The 16,435-nt window shown below is 28.6% G+C and overlaps 1 protein-coding gene across 4 annotated transcripts in view; it reads left to right on the forward strand.

Annotated features, from left to right (window-relative positions):
* The first annotated feature begins 1,240 nt into the window (after positions 1-1,240).
* Positions 1,241-16,435, forward strand: part of LOC124496516 (protein phosphatase 3 catalytic subunit alpha) — a 42,800-nt gene continuing 27,605 nt past the window's right edge. The window contains exon 1 of one of the 4 annotated variants that reach the window (XM_047060036.2): positions 1,241-3,515. The gene's annotated coding sequence lies outside the window, so the exon portion shown is untranslated. Of the gene's footprint in view, positions 3,516-13,730; positions 14,571-16,435 lie in introns of those variants that run through there. The other 3 variants (XM_047060039.2, XM_047060037.2, XM_075732848.1) reach the window with 3 other exon arrangements.

Below are 16,435 nucleotides of genomic sequence, written 5' to 3' on the forward strand. Positions count from 1 at the left end.
CAGGAAAACATGCGATCTGCGTTTAGACGTGTCGTGCATGTGATGTGGCTGGTTCATTGAAAAATGTACAAGTTATTTTTAATAGACAATATATCTTCCTGTTCTTGGTTTTGAAGGCTAAAAACACACAACGAGTTTTTTCTTAATCAATAAAATATAAGTTTTTTTCTATCATCATCTTTCCCGAGTAAAGTTCTTTCAATCTTCTATTCAAGCTTTTTCGTCGATTTTATACCGTTGAGCTTTTCGCTTCAAAAATGACTGAAGACATGATTATTGCAAATCAAGAATCATTCTTTTTTAAAAACATTTTTTTTTTGCTTTGAACTTTTCGATTCCATTGAAAGAAGAAAGAAAAAGTTTCAATATAAATGAATCAACCAATTGAACAGACAATTGTTCCAATTGTTGGAACTAGAAAATGATTCTATATATTCAATGTGTGTGTGTGTGTGTGTGTGTGTGTAAGTGTGATGTCACCACACCGACGCTGTAAATTCTCTTGTTTCTTTATAAAGAGAGTTCACTCGTTGCTGATGATAATGATGATGATGATGATGATGATGATCCATAGTTGATTGTTTCAAGCACATTTTTCTCTTTTTTTTTCTATATGAACTGATCCCTATCGATCGATTAATAGATCGATCGATCGCTCGACCCTTTTTTTTGGTTCCTATTTTATAAAGAACAACATTTTCATACATGGAAAAAAAAGAAAGAAAATTACCTAGAAACCTAGATTATTATATAATAGAACCGAAGATTATAATGCTAACAACCACTCAAATGGAGATGGGGATAGTGGGGGTTGGGGGAAAAAATTTCCAACCACTGGATTCTATATATATCGATATAACAACAACAACAACAACTAAAAATGGCCTGGAAATATATGAAACACACACATACACACAAACACAGATATAGGAAATGGATAGAAATTTTTTCGAATGTTTTTGATAATTATCAACGCATGTGCATGATTGATAAAAAGATACAGGACAAACTTCTATATACACCCAACTAACACCACACACACACTTAAACACAAACACCGGAGATTGAAGATCACATTGATAATTTGAAACTCAAACCACGAATTCGATGTGTATTTATGATCACACACACACACTATACACATCGGAGAAAGCAGCAGTAGCAATTTTTTTTTTCGTTTTGTCTGTTTGAAATTATATTTTTTTACTTCATTGCTACATATAACAACCAACCAATAGCATTGGCATTTACAGAGAGAAATATATTCAACGAAAATCAACCAACAACGATTCCACACGAACGTTTTTTTTTGTTCTGCAAAATCCCCTCACATATTTTGCATCATCATATAATAAATTGATGAATGAATATTTGCTTCTACTATCGCTACCGCTGCTTTTTTTTTGAAATGAAAACAACTACAACAACTGGCAACGGCAACGGCAACAGCAACGGCGATGATGATGATCATGGAAAAGAAATTTTGTTTTTTTTTTCATTCATAAATGAAGAAAGATTTCACTTTTTCGTTGTTTTCAACTCAACAGTCGTGGTCGGCGTCGGCGTTGCCCGTTTTTGTGTCTAAATATATTCTTTTTCTAAGTGTGTTAGTTTGTATGTGTGATACAATTTTGATTCAATTCACAAATGTGAATGTGTTTTTGGTGTTGAGTGAAATTTTATTTTTATTTTTTTTATTTTTATCAAATGATTATATTATCGCATGATATTTGAGTGAAATGTGTATAGATAGTATTGTCGTGTACACAAACAAACAGACAAACAAACAAACATACATACACAGAACGATTGAAATGATTCGAATTTCGAGTATATTGTGTGAATGAACAACAACAACAACAACGACAACGACAACAAATAAATAAATCAACCGAGAATTATAGATAATGAAATTAAAGAACAATTATCATCATCAATTTTCTATAGTTTTTATCACCAAAAAAAAAAAAAATTTTTGATTCTTCAAATCATCATCAACAATAACAACAACCTCGATATTTTTTTTTTAATTTCCATTTATAATGAATTGGCATTATCATTATGATGATGATGATGATGACAACAACACAATCAACAAGAAAATAGTGAAGAAAAATTGTTGCCGCATCATTCAATCCATCGATTTAATTTCATTCATTCATTAATGATGATGATGATGATGATGATGGAATGTAAACGAACGAAAAACAACAACAACAACGACAAGTGAAATAAAAAAAAAATTTCCATCTCTTTCCACATTTTGATGGTGGTGTAAACACACACACACACACACACACACTATCATTTTCAAGAATTTTTGGTTTCTGTTCAACTCTTTCAATTATAAAGTTTGATTATTTTGGCAGCCATCATCATCCATAACGACGACGACGACGACTTCTTGGTAATTTGTGTCACCATTCGTCTGTGTGTGTGTGTGTGTGTGTAAATTCACTTTTTTTGTTTTGTTTTGTTTATTTGTCATCTGAGTGATTTTTAGTGTTTACGAATTCGACCTGTTCCTGTTCTCTCTCTCTCTGTATTCGTCCAATCGACCGTGATGGAAATCAGTCGAATAATTTTTTTGTTTTGTTTTGTTTTGGATTCTTCCTAATTAAAATCATCATTTTTTATTTGATTTTTTTTTTGTCTTGTCGCACCGAGACGAGAAAAAAACGCCTCTTTTTTTCAGCAACAAAAATTCTGTTAAGATTTCTATTATTTCATCTGTTTTTTTTTCGTTTTTCACATTTTTGTCCTTGCTCAATTTTAAATTTTTTTCGTTGTTGTCGTTATACTCATCATCCACGTTGTGGAATGTGAAATGTGAATTTTTTTTTTTTTTTTGCCAATCTTACACATACGAACAGATCTTATTTTTGTATACAACAACGAATAGAATTCTATTCATCATTTGTGAATTGAATTGAATAACAACGGCGAATTCATCATCATCATCATCCATTGATTAATCGAATATAATATCAATTTTGCGTGATATTGGATCATCATTTGATTTATATGTACCTGATTTTCATCTGATTGCCAATCAAATCAAACCAAATTTGTTTTCTTCACGTTTTTGTTTTTTGTTTGTTTGTTTGTTTGTTTTGTTTCCACCATTTAGGTGTGTGTTTGTTTTTGTGTGTATGTGTGTATTGTGTGTTTATTACGGAAATTCCGTTTCCTTCAACCAATTTTTTTTTTCTCTCTCGGTGTTTGTGAATTCAATTGTGATTAACTTTATTTTTTTTTTTACTTATTCTGTAACTTTGATATTTTTTTTATGTGTGTGTATGTCTGTGAAAAAAAAATAAAAAATTCATTAAACATCATCATCATCATCATCATCATTGATTGATTAAATAAAAATCCATTCAAGGTTGAAAAAAAAAATTCAAAGAAAGAAAAAAAAAATTTTTTCTCTGCTTAGCATCGCTACGTGTGTAAATCATATCGATAGCACAACAACAACAACAACAACAACAACAACGACAACGTTGTCATTCAAGGTAAGCAAATTGTGTGTGTGTGTGTGTGTCTGTGTATTTTGTGGAAATTAACACCTTTCTATCGATGTTTATAACATTATCGATATTTTTATGCATGAAAGTCTGTCTGTATGACTACAAAATACATTTTACTTTACGTTGTTATGCCATAGATCCTGAAACATCCTGATTGTTTGTGTGTGTGTGTGTGTGTGTGTGTGCAATAAATTTTTTTTTATTTTTATTTTTACAACTTTACAATGTGTGTGTGTGTGTGAACTTAAACATTTTATATTTTCTTTCTCAAATAGTTTATTTCAATCATAAATTGAATTGATTGATTGATCTATTTGTTTATTTTTGTTGTTCGTTTGTTTGTTTCCGGTTTCAAAATTTTGTTTTTGTTTGTTTGTTTGTTTGCTTGATGATTGATTTAATTTGCCGGAAGGTGAATTTTTTTTTCTCTGGTTGATTATGAATTTATGGAATTTTTTTTTTTTTTTTTGGTAAAATAGAAATTTTTCCCGTTCATAATAAACAAATTCAATTACCTGGTTTGTGTTACCTGGAAATTTATGAAAAAAAAGACAGAAACCATCTGGCTGTTGTTGTTGTTGTTGTTGTAGAAGAAGAAGGAACAAATAATGTCGATTGTTTTCTTTCTCACAAATTCGATCTGTTAACCGAATAATTTTTAAGAATGATAATTATTGACAACAGAAAAAAACAACAAAAAAATACTTGACACACATTTAACCACACACACAAAAACACATAGACAGTGTTATATACAAATGAATGTGTAGCAAAATCGAGTATCGAGAGAGTTCATCATCATCAAAATGGCCAAAATCGATCGAATATATGGATCGATCCATATATATTCGATCGATATATATTGAATGATTCCATTCCATTCCATTACAGACATTGTAGAATTTTGCTTCTTAATAAATGTCTTTTTTTCTATATACGACCAAAGTTTATTGTTTGTTCAAATGACAATTCTTTATGTGTGTGTGTGTGTGTGTGTTTGTTACATTGAAATACATTATCGTAATCAAAAAAAAAGGCTACCAGGTAAATCAGCTAAATGATAGACATATTTGCCTGTAATGAATAAACAAAACAACAGAATAACAGAATTTTGAGACACACAGGTGTAGACACTATTATAATGAACTATTTCACCGTTTTCGTGTTCATTCATTCATTCATTTACTTTCTTTACGATTATTTATATGTGTGTGTACCTGTCTATTTTTTGCGGGTATGTGTGTTAGATAGATAGATAGATAGGTATAGAATATCTATTTTAGTTGACCTACATCTGTCTTTTGGATTCTGTTTATGTGCAAAAATCAATGTTTCTATGTGTGTTGTACCGTTTTTTTTTGCCTTGTATTGGTATTTCTCTTTTTTTTCTTCTTCTTCTTGCACTCATTATTTCTGATTATTGTACTTTTTGTTATAGTATTTCTCTGATGAAATCTGAATTCTGATTTTTCTTTTTCTTTTCTTTTTTTTTCGTACTCTATTGTTTATAATTGTTGTTGTTGTGTTGATCTCTTTTATATGTGATGATGTTGTCCATATATGAAATGATTATGAACGAATTGAATGAATTTTTTTTTTTTTTGGTTCAAATATTATATATATAGTTTTGTTGTTGTTTTTTTCACCAGGTAATTTTGCACAAGAAAAGAGAATTCTTGTTCAAAATTTCGCATCTATAATGCTATGAAAATTCACTCGTTTAGTCCTTTAGGCCAAACAAATGAATAAAAGCGAGAAAAAAGTTTTTATTTTTCTTTTTTTTGTATTATTCCATTTCTTTCATTAAATTAGTTAGATTTCTATGAACATTTATTCTTTTTATTCTTTATAGAATCTTGTGTGTGTGTGTCTAATGTGTTTTTGTGTTTGTGTGTGCGTGTGTGTGTGAACAAGGAATTTGGCTCCAAGTGTAGAGATGTTTAGACACACACACACACACACACACACACACACACACACAAAACGTGCAGCTGTTGATGTTTTTACAGGAACTTTTTTTTCTCTCTTTCTCTTTTTGTTTTTTTTTGTCTATAAAAAAAAGAAAACTTTTACTTTCCAACTTGACAAATATCATTTTTCTCATCATCATCTAATGTCTTTTATGATAATAAAAATAATATACTCACGTTATGTATATAAATGTCATGTGTGTATGTGTGTTTTTGGTGTTTATTTACATTATCTATCTATCTAAATATATATTCACTCTCTATATTTTGTTTCACTGCCTATAGTAGTTGATGTTTATTATTATATTATGAATATTCTTTGTACATAAATTTGGTTTCCATTTGGATAGATTTTTTTTTCTTTTTTTTTGGTTCCATAGGATGGGTTGATGATGATGATGATATGCTAATTAGATGATGTTGTTAATGATGATGATGATGATGTGTATGGTGACGTGTCAATTTCTCTAAGTTTGTATATGTTTGATGTCCTTGTTGTTGTTATTGTTGTTGTTTTCGGAATAATTTTACTTGTTACATTGATGTATTTATTATTTATGTTGGAAATTTTTTTTTTATATTGATTTTCAAAAATTTCAACGAATAAAAATATGTTGAAAATTTCATTTTCTCATCCATGATGATGATGTTGATGTTGATGTTTATTTTAATAAATACACACATCCAAAAGAAATGTTCACTATTCACGGTCGATTCCTTTGAAGAATTCCTTTGATGGAAATTTATAAATAATAAATAAATAATCCAAGAATATTCCGTGATGATGATGAAAAATAAACATGATACACTTGTGTATTTTTTTTCACTTTTTCACAATAAAACCACGTTATAATAAAAAAAATGTACTCATTTTTGATTTCCAGGAATTTGACCGATCGGTTAAGATTAAAATAGTACAGAATAGAATGGAATTGAATGAATGAATGAATGAATGAATGCATGGAATAAATGGAAAATCTTTTCGTAATAATTTATTTTTCTGAATACCAACGTCTTTTCTATTTTTCGTTTTTTTCTTCGAAATAATAATAATAATAATGGTTTCGATCAATATATATATGATATTTATAGTCATCACACTACGTAATTTTGTTTTCTTTTTCATATTCTGTTTCACTTATTATTATTATTCATTCATAGAATCAAAACTCAGCATGACAATTCATTATTTCATAATAATGAAATAATCGATAAATCTTTGTGTTATCGTGTGATTCATCACCACTTTTTGCACCCAACTGGATAGCGGAAATAAGCTTAAAACAGTGGGAAAAAATAGTGATAGGATTTTTTTTTGTTTCTTGTAAATTGATCGATTTGAGAATCGTTTTCCTTTTCCTGTTTCTTGATTGTTTCTTTTTTTTGAAAAGGGTCATAACGATCAAAATGGGAGGTGATGATGGTGTTGATGATTCTCTTTTTTTTTTTTTTTGGTGTTGGTGTTGTTCCACCATCAACATTGAATGGAATTGTCTATTTCATGAATTCATTATAATGGTGATGATGACGATGATGATAATAATGACACAATGACAAAGATAACAATGACTATTTTAATCGATAAAATTATTTCCAATTGATTCTGTGTGTTCATCAATTATAATAATCATCAAAGAGGTTTATTGAGGTTCATTTTAAATGATTTTTTTTTCATTTGACACATAACACTTTATCGATTTACAGGAATTGTGTATTCACTAGAATTTGTTATAATATATAACAGGAATGAAAAAAATTTGTTGTTTTTTATTTCATAGAAAATTTTCGTTTTTATCGATAACTCGTTTTAGATTAAGATTGATGAATACTTTTTTTCCACTTTAGAATCATGTTGCAATTCTTATTTTTGTTTCTTATTTTTTTTTATAATCTCAAATTTCATGATTTGAATTTTGTTTTGTTTTTAGCTTTTAACTTTAGTGTAATTTGAAATTTGAAGAAAAAATTTTCGCTTTGAAATTTGTGTAAAAATATGTCTCATGAATGTTTGTTTGTGTGTGTGTGTGTGTGTGTGTGTGTGTGCGTGTGTCTATGAATAAATCTCATTTGTAAAATTATTCAAGTGGGTGTTTTTTTTTCCTGCACACATTGACTTTTTCACACCCAAAAAAATTGTTTGATATTTGGTTTTTCAATAAAACTACTATAAAAAAACTACACATTGGATCATCATCATTTTTTAATCCGATAATAATAATAATAAAAACTGACGAGTAGAGCATAGAGTATATCCAAGGATTAAAGACAATACCGACACACACACACATCGACAACATTGACAACATTGACAAACACTAAGAAAAAAAAAATATCATTTTAATGATAATAACCAAACCATCTACCTATTCATATATTGTAAAAAAAAAACTAAATATAACTAACCGAACAACATAAACAACAACGACGACAACTAAACTACACTAAATATATAAACACCATGACGCCCAAAAGTTGACAACCCAGTCATCTGATCCAAATAGATGAATTCATATAAACCAGAAAAAATGCATACAATAATATGCTTTCTCTCTCTCTCTCTCTCTCTCTGGTCTCTAGGTCTCGGTTTTTTTTCATTTTTTTCAGGTATGTAAATTATTATTATTATCATCATCATCATCATCATTATACCTTTATCCATATTTAATGATGATGATGATAATCTTTTAATCATATATGTATGTGTCTCATTTCAGGGTTTTTTTTCCTATCTTTACACTTGGCTGGTTGGTTGGTTGGTTGGATTTTCTTTTTTGGTTGTTTTTGTTATTGTTGTTCATACAAATTTGTGTTTCTGGATCGGTTTATTCTGGTTTTTTCGATTTTTTTTGTTTTGTTTTGTTTGTTTGCTTCACTTTTGCTTTTTCCGAGTAGTAGTGGTAGAAATTTTTTTTTTCTTGAAAATAAAAATGAATGACTTGAATGTGGTTCAAGATTTTGTTTTCATTTTTTTTTTCGTTATTGTTATCGTTGTTCATTGGATTATTTTTGACAAGCAAAAATGAAAAAAAATGATTGAAATTTGATTGTCATGGCCATTATCTTTTACCTTGTTGTTTGTTTGCATGTTTTTCTCTGCTGTCAAGATAAGATTGGCCATGATAATAATAATAATAAACAAAAAAAAACGATGATGATGATGATGGAAATTTTCATATTTTCATCAATGGAAAACAACAGTCATAATTAATTAATTCGACATTGAATTACTGAAGAAAAAAAAACAAATTAAGCCAATAATAATATTCAAAATAAGTGAAATGAAAATTTTTGTTCAAAACATTCAACATATATATAATTGCAACATGCTGCTACAACTGCTATGACTATCATTACTGCCACTGTTGTTACTACTACTACTACTACTATTACCACTATTACTATCTAGTTTAGATACCTGGTTTTTTTATCCAAAAAAATTTTTTTTTTTTTGTTTGTTTCATTTTTGGATGCTCAAGATTCATTTGAACTTAAATCCATTTGTAATATAATGTAGCTCAATCATTTTTTTTTTTTTTTTGAGCACAAAGTTAAAGTAATATTAGGTTCCAGAATAAAATTCAGGTATTATTTTTTTTGTTCATTTTTTAAAATTAAAATGTTGAAAAATTTTACTTATTTCCTTATTTATGAAATAATGAAAAGTCAACTTGTTCATTGATTTCAAGATTTTTTTTCTTTATTTTGATTCTAGTTCAGTTCTTTTTTTTTAAATCAATTTCTCAAACATCCTGAATCTACATTCAAAAAATTCGGTTTGTGTGTGTGTGTGTGTGTGTGTGTGTGTGGTTTAGTTCGTTCAGTCATCTGATAATGGATTTTTCTGGTAACAATTCTTTATTATCATCCATAAAAGAGAATTATAAGCTTGAAATTTTTTTTTCTTGTTTGTTTTATTTTCATCCATCCATATATATAGAATATATAATACTTATTATGGTTATCCTATTTACAACATCAATGTTTTGTTTTTTTTTCCACCATATTCTTTCACTTTCATTGATTATTATCTTTGATTGATGCTTATTGTTGTTTGTTATTTGTATGAAAAAAAACCACCTTCACACACACACACACACACACAGTGTCTGCATGTTTATCTTTAAGATTATTTCCTTTTGCATCCATATAAAACAGAAACTGAAATAATGAGAAATATATAAAAAAAATGAAAGAAAAAAAATGATTAGGATAATGTTAATAATAATATTAGTTTTTGGTATGAAAATAAAGATTATGATGAACCTAATTTCATTTATTTATTTATTTATATCAAATATTCAAATAGAAAACGATTTACCATTTTATCATTATTATTCTTGTACCATACACCTTCATTTTTTTTTTTTTTTTTTGTTACCTATTTAGAAAATTTAGGAGCTTTAAACTAGAAGGAAAAAAAACAGAATTTTCATTTGTTTTCAACCTGAATCTTGATTATATAACAATAATAATAATTCATTATGATGTATATATCATAACTTTTGGTTGGTGTTGGTATTGGTGTTGGTGTTGTTGTGTGTGTAGTGTAGTGTAGGGGGTGGAGGTGTTATTTTTTTCATTTTTTCATTCATTTTCACTTTCTTGGATATAATTCTGGTTTATTTTTTGTCGGTTGATTATTTGATGTGTGTTGCTTTCATCATCATTGTGGCTCTTTGGTTGGTTGTCTTGTTGGAACCCAGGAGATCCAACCAACCAACAAATAGCTACGACATATACAACACACACACACACACGCACAGACAGAGTGAATGAGAAAGACATATATATTTGAAATGAAAGAAGAAGCAGACAAAAAGTTATGGCAAACATCAAGGTGTGTGTAATAACGTCAAACAAACAAACGAAAGACTAGGAAGAAAGTGAAATGTGGAAATAAAACTATTCCCGTATATAAAGAGGCATATGTTGTATGTATATCACACACACACACACAGTCATACCCGAATTCTAGCCCAAAACAATGCCGTGATGATGATGGTGACCGAAAAAAAAGGAATTTCTCTCAATCTCGCTATCTCTTTTTGGATTCTGGAATACCGATTCTTGTCAGATGTCGTTGTTGTTGTAAGTGTTGCTATTTTTTTTTTAGCGAGTAACTGCGGGTTGTAACATACCTCTGGTTCACTGGTAATGTGTATGTCTCACACTCATTCAAATACTACCTACTTACTTGATTCTGTTTTTTTTTCTTCATTCTGAATAAAGAGAGAAGTGAAATTTTTTTTATGGTTCGTCAACTCACAGACACATAAAACATTAAATGTGAACGAATGAAAAAAGTTATGTTCCAAAGTTCCAGGATTCAATCCATTCCATTCTATACTACTGTTGTTGTTGTTGCTGTTGTTGTGCTGCTGCTGCTGCCGCTTTGTTTTGTTTTTAGTAGTTGCCTGCCGCCATATCATTTCATGTTTCTACATGATGAATATATATCGATGTGTCTGTATCTGTATGTGACCGTTTTTACGCCGACTCTAAACGAAATAAAAAAAAAATGAAAATAATATATGAACCCAAATTATGATGGAAAAAAATGTGAAAATTTCTAGCTGACCCAGAAACTAAAAAAAAAAATAAATAAGAAAATCATTGTAAAACTTATTTTCATTAATTTTTTTTCTTTGAATCTTTTAAAATTTCTTTTTTTTTCTATAGAAATCAAGTCATAAGATGAAAATATGAAAATTTTTCCCTAGACATTCTGTATGATATTGATTGATGATTTTCGATTTTTTTTTTGTTTCTCTTTTGTTCACGCCATCTTAATTATCACTACTACCATTTCAATTATATATCAATCGCTGATTATGATGATGATACTTAAATGATGTGTGTGTGTGTGTGTGTGTGTAGCTGAAATGATGAACAATACGAAAAACGAAAATTAATCACATTCAATATGTTGGTTGTTTGTTAGTTGTTCATCTAATGATGATGATGAACACTCAGATCATAATTGATTGATTTTTCTCTTTTTTTCTATCTGGTTTTTTTTTTAATTCCAGGTAAATTCCAAATAGAGTCATCGAACAACTCATCGAACAACAACAAAATGTATAACTGGAATCCAGGTTCTGGATATCGATGAATTTTTGATTTGACTTTCTGGTTTCTGGTTTCTGGTTTTTCTCTTGCTTGCTTGATTTCACATTAATTTAGACATTTTTTCATTTTCATAGAGTTTTTTTTTCTTCTTTTCACGCCGGAAACAAAAAAATTGCTGTTGAAAGAATTCTGTATATATCTGTTTGTCGGTCGACTCTGTTTTTTAAACACTCAGTCATAAATCTGAATATTTCTTTGAGTTTTTTTTTTAAATTTATGTCTCACATTTTTCATCAAAAAAGTTTTATATCAAGTTGAGAATTAAGTTCCAACAACAACAACAACAAAAAAAGGAAAGAAAAATCTTATTCCATTGTCTTTTTCGTTGATTCTATTCTATACATCAGAATAAAATTGAATGGAAATCAAAAAAAAAAAAAAAAAATTCATCATGATTTAGGTCGTCATTTTATTTTCTACTGCCACTATTTTTTTTTTTTTTTTGTTCTACTCTGATGTTGTCGTTGTTTTTTGATAATAATGATGATTAAAAAAAAAATGAGAAAAAGTCATCGACTTTTGTGTATGTATATGTTTGGCGTATAATCGATGTAAATTGAACAAACGGAAATTGAAGTTGTATATTTGATGATGATTAGAATCAATGAAAGAATATATGGTGTTTGTGGGGTGGTGGTTTGTAAGAAGGGGAAAAGCAAGAAGAGATAGGTGTAACACATTTTTATTACCCAAAAATCGCGACTATAAGACGCATCTTTTACAAAAATTTTGTTATGGAAAAAAATATCTGCATTGCGTCTTATTAGTCTCGATTTTAGGGTATTTTGTTTTTTTTTTTTTTTGTTTAATTTTACTAAACATGTTGTTGTTGTTGTTGTTTTGGTGGTGTCAACTAATTTTTTTTTTCATTTCATTTCCATTCCTCTCTGAATATTTTTCATCATTATATAATTGAATATTTTTGTTGTTGTTGTTTGTTGTTTTTTCCAATTGCATAATAATAGTTGATGATGAATGCCAACGCCTATTATCATCAAATGTTTTGTGTTTTGTTTTGTTTTGTTTTTCCGGAGGCCATTGCTAAACTTTTTTTTGCATTTTTATTTCATTTTTGGTCGTTTTTACATGGTCTTGCACAAGAATTATTTCACTTTGATTTGAAAAACCACCACTACTAACAACAATAGCCGGACTATTTTTCTCTCTCTCTCTCTCTCTCTCTCTCTCTCTCTCTCTCTCTCTCTCTCTCTCTCTCTCTCTCTCTCTCTCTCTCTCTCTCTCTCTCTCTCTCTCTCTCTCTGTGTGTGTGTGTGTGTGTGTAAATTTCATATTCATTATTAACCGGAAATGATCAATTGTGAATGAATCGAATAATTTTTAGATGGAAATTTTTTTTAGGAAAAAAAATTATTGGAATTTTTTTTTTGATTTATTCTTATTTTCCTATTTTCTAGATTCTGAATTCATGAATCAGTCAAATGTCGTCTGTATTGTGAAAAATTAAAAATGTTACAACACACAACGGTACTACTACTACTACTATTACAACAACAACAACAACAACAACAAACTACTACAATTTTTTCATGATGAGAAAAATAGCAGTAATGGTGGTAGAGTATATACCGTTATAAATATTTCAACTATATCCTTTGCAATTTATTTTGACTGAATTTTTTTTTTATTTTTTTTTTGCTGTTTACTTTCGTTGTCATTAGTATACATATGGAATTTGTATTTGCCATTTTTTTTTCTTCTTGCTCAATCCATCTATAATTCTAATCTAATCGGATCTCTGATCCTATTCAATTGTTAGATTCTGTTCATCATTCATTCATTCATTCATTCATTCATTCATACAATACAAAACAATGTTTGATGATTTGATGTAAAACTTAACGAACCATAAAGTGTACTGCCATCACCACCACCACCATATTACCACCACTGAAGATATTTTACTCCCTTTGAAAATAGAGAAAAAAAAACACAACCACTTCTTCAATGATTCCAAATAGTGGTTAGAGAGAGTATACATGTGTTTTTTCTCATCTCATATATATCTAATATAAATATTTTGGATAATTTGTAGTAGTAGTGATTGTAGTAGTAGCATCCATAGACTCCAGGATATATTATATTAACCAGAACCAAAAAAAAAAAAAAAAAAGCCAGAACCTTGGAGCCTGTGAGATGGATAGTGGAAAAAAAAGAAAGAAAACGCCAATGAAGAAAAAAGCAAAAAAAAAAAAAAAGAAGTGGTGTGGTGGCGATAATGATGAGCAAGTAATAATAATAAACTCTGTATATGTGTATACTAACAACAAATATTCGGTAAAAAAAAAGGCGACAACGACTACGAAGACGACACCAACAACAACATTGTCCTGTCGTCATCATTGGATATATCGGGGAAAAAAAGGAAAAACAATTTCTTCTTTTTCATTTACTCCTGATGTATATTATATTTGATTGTGTTTCTTGTTTCTTATTCTATTTCCATTTCTATGGTTGGTTTGTTTGATTTGTTTTTTTCTCTCTCTCTCTGTGTGTGTGTGTGTGTGTATATGGATTTGATTTGATATCAAACATCGATAATGCTAAACTGTCTCTGTCATATGAAATTGGTGAATAAATAAAAAAAAAAAAAATTCAATTCATTTGAATTGAATGTGATTAATAATTTTGATTGATATTTATCTTACTTTTTCTTTGTGTTCGTGTTCGTGTGTGTGTGTGTGTGTGTGGGTGTATTAATCATTATTTATTATAAAATAATGACCGGCTTGAAAATTTGTTTGTGTTTGTTTCTGTTACCATGAAATCAAAATACCGGTAAATATTTCTGTGATTTTTGAATATTGATTTGCTGTATATATGTGTGTTTGTGTGTATTTATGTGCATTTAAAATACCGTATATGTGATTCATAATTCATCATCATTATCATCATCATTGCCATAATTATTCATCAATCTCAGGTTAGTAGTAGTAGTAGTAGTAGTTGTTGTTGTTGTTGTTGTTGTTGTTGTTGTTTTCCATGCCAAAACAAATGAATGACAGGACATATGTATTCTCTAAGGTGAATTATCATTGAATCATCATCTTTATTTTCTGTCCAAAGAAAAAAAAAATCAATTTTTCAACAAGAAACTTTAAACTTTTTTTTTCTATCCATCTTCCTCATATATTTTGATCTGATGATCACTAAATTGAAAATTTAATAATCATCATTCATTTATTGATGGTTGATTTTCAAAAATTTTCATCTTTTCACTTAACTTTACCTGGAAAAAAGATGATGATTGAATATCATTTATCATTCTACATGAAAAAAAAAGGATTTAAAACCTGAAAATTGATCGATGCATGCATACGCAGTGTGTGTGTGTGTGTGTGAAAAATTGTCATCCAGGTTTTTTTCCATTCAATCAGTTGCTGATGATGATCATCATCATCATTATCATCATGAATTTAACTATGTGTTTTTTCTATTGCCAAAATGTACCATTTGATTTTTCAATAAAAACAAAAAAAAAAGAAACGTCTGATGATGGATTTTTTTTTCTGATCATTCCATTTTCCTTATGCAAAAAAAAGAAAAGAAATTTTTCGACCTTCTCTAGTGCAAAGACTGTTTTTTCCCTTCTTCTTCTTCTTCTTCTTGTTGAAGGATAGTCATCATATCATTATCCATGTCATTTTTTTTTCATTTTTCGTTGTAACAAAAAGCAAAAAATTATTCATTTTTGTCGTGTTTGTTGTTGTTGTTGTTTTTTCTAACCAACAACGTAATCCTAAAATCAATTAATCAAATTATTTGATGAAATATGAATATGAACATTGATGATTGTAATTTTTTTCTCTTTGAATTATAGAAGGAAAAATAGAATTTTTTTTCACCCCTTTTTTGTCAGATTTCATTTCACATTTCTATCTTAAGAATCAATCTGGCAGATGATAAGATTTGTTTTCGTTTTTTATTTTTTGTTGTTGTTGTTCACTTTTTTTTTAATTCCTGGATCGCATCTTTTTTCATCAACAAAAAAGATTTTGGAACATAGAGAATAGAGGAAAAAAACTAAAATTCTACGGTACAATGATTATGTATTTGTGTGTATGTGTGTGTGTGTGTGTGTGTGTTTGTCATCATTCGTTATTTCTATTTTCAAACATATGTAATTCATTTGATGATTTTTGATCAGATTTTTGATTTCTATATCTAGAAAATTGATTTTTTTCTTCTTCTTCTCTTCCCCTTTGTCCTGTCAATTCAATTTCTTGTTGTTGTTGTTATTGTCGTGAAACATGTTTTTTTCAGATTATGGTTTATAGTTTTTTGTTTGTTTGTTTGTTTGTTATCAATTTTTACTCTGAAAAATTGAAAGTTAGAAAAAAAAAATTTTCTGAACCAAAAAAGATTTCAATTTTTGGTTTGTTTATTTTGTTACCACATGCAATAAATTTTGAATCTCATTTGATTTCTTCATTTTCAGTTAGTCAAGGATTATGCATGCATCTATACCGATCATTACCGTTTTTCCATATTTAGTATTTATATTCCTGATGATGATTATTATCTAGCCATCTGTCCATATATGGTTGCTTGCTGATCATCATCACATTAAATGAATGTTGTTTGTTTCAATAGGAACAAAAAAAATGAAGAAGAAAATAAATAGCTTTATAATCGATAAAATAATAATAATTTTAATTGGATCGTTCCAACACACACACACACACACAAAAAAAAATCTTCTTTCGAAGTAATAACCTGTTTTGTGTTTGTTGCAAGCTAAAATATGAATCTTGCTCTATTCGTAACTTTTATCTCTTCAATAGTTAT

This window comes from Dermatophagoides farinae, chromosome 7, assembly GCF_024713945.1.
Source record: "Dermatophagoides farinae isolate YC_2012a chromosome 7, ASM2471394v1, whole genome shotgun sequence".
NCBI classification, from domain to species: Eukaryota; Metazoa; Arthropoda; class Arachnida; order Sarcoptiformes; family Pyroglyphidae; genus Dermatophagoides; species Dermatophagoides farinae.